Source organism: Austrofundulus limnaeus, unplaced genomic scaffold (genome assembly GCF_001266775.1).
Source record: "Austrofundulus limnaeus strain Quisiro unplaced genomic scaffold, Austrofundulus_limnaeus-1.0 Scaffold913, whole genome shotgun sequence".
In the NCBI taxonomy this organism is placed as follows: Eukaryota; Metazoa; Chordata; class Actinopteri; order Cyprinodontiformes; family Rivulidae; genus Austrofundulus; species Austrofundulus limnaeus.
Window position 1 is genome coordinate 121,133 of NW_013953315.1, and position 1,318 is coordinate 122,450.

The 1,318-nt window shown below is 33.9% G+C and overlaps 1 protein-coding gene across 1 annotated transcript in view; it reads left to right on the plus strand.

Annotated features, from left to right (window-relative positions):
- Nucleotides 1-1,318, plus strand: part of dus2 (dihydrouridine synthase 2) — a gene marked incomplete in the record, with an annotated part of 55,129 nt that overhangs the window by 27,519 nt on the left and 26,292 nt on the right.

Genomic DNA, 1,318 nt, shown 5'->3' on the forward strand with positions numbered 1-1,318 from the left:
GACATTACCTGTGTAAAGATATGTGCTTCTAAAATAATCTAGAGAAATGTTATAGTGGTTTTAAGGTAAGGAAATACACATATTTTTAATTTTTCATGTTGGTACCATCAATAAAAGTTAAAAAGTCTTGTCTTTTTAATTGCTAAAATTCATTTATTTTTCCTTAAATTCCTGAAAACACCTATTTTTGAACATTTGTTTTTAACACGCACATGTGCTTTTTTTTCACCTTATGCATATAAGACTGAAAAATGAGTAAAGATAAAGGAAGTTGAGGTCTGGAGTGCTGTGTGTGGGGGTGAGGGGGTCTGCTGTATGGTCTCCTACAGCTGCAGTTAAATAGTATTGTGGAAATATTTATAGAAGTGTAAAAATTTGTAACATTAACGGTGGACAGAGGTCTATGGAGTACTTGAAAGAAATAACCGTGTAAAAGTAAAAATACCTTTAGAGAAAACGACTTTGGTAAAAATGAATTTCACTGGTGAGAAAGGTACTTAGGTAAAAGTCATAAAAGTGCTCACAGTAATCTGAAAAGTTAAAGAAATGTATTGTTGAATTTACTTAAGCAAACTACTCCCACTGGATAGAACAGAGTAAATTACATTTACTCAACTTGGTTCAGTAAATTCAACACTTCATTTTTAGAGTGCAGAATCAACGTTTCATGATGAGTTTTGGTCATATTTAAATTATTAATATGTAACAACGTGCTAAATGTTAAAGTAAAGAAGCAAAGTATCAGTTTTAGGCTGTGAATGGAATAAAATAAAAGTAAAAGCTACAATCAAAAAAATACTTGGCAAAATTACACATCCTCCAAAAATTACTTCAGTACTATAACAAAGTTAATGTACTAAGTTACTATACACCTCCGAAGAAGACTTCAGATCTGTAGGTGGAGTGTCTAAATTTGTCACCCTTTTGGACAGACAGGAATCAAATAAATCTTATCAACCAACCCTGATACATGTCACTTTTTGATTCATAATTTTGCTTATTTATTTCAAACAATGGGCCTCATGCAAGAACCGTTCATACGAACAGATTTGTTCTTAAAGGTGCAGTATGTAACTTTTCTAAAAATATATTTTTAACATATTTGTTCACTCTGTCACTATCTCCTGACAGATTGATATTAGACAGGTAAGCTATGGGGGAAAAAGAGTCCTCTTGCTTTTCCCGGTGGTACTACAGGCTTTAGAAAAATCCAGGCTTACCCAAATAATAACAGCCAATGAAAACAAACGTTTGTTCGTGAACGAGCTTCTGACGCCCATCCCCCACGTCGCTGCCCGCAGCGCGCATTCACGCACGT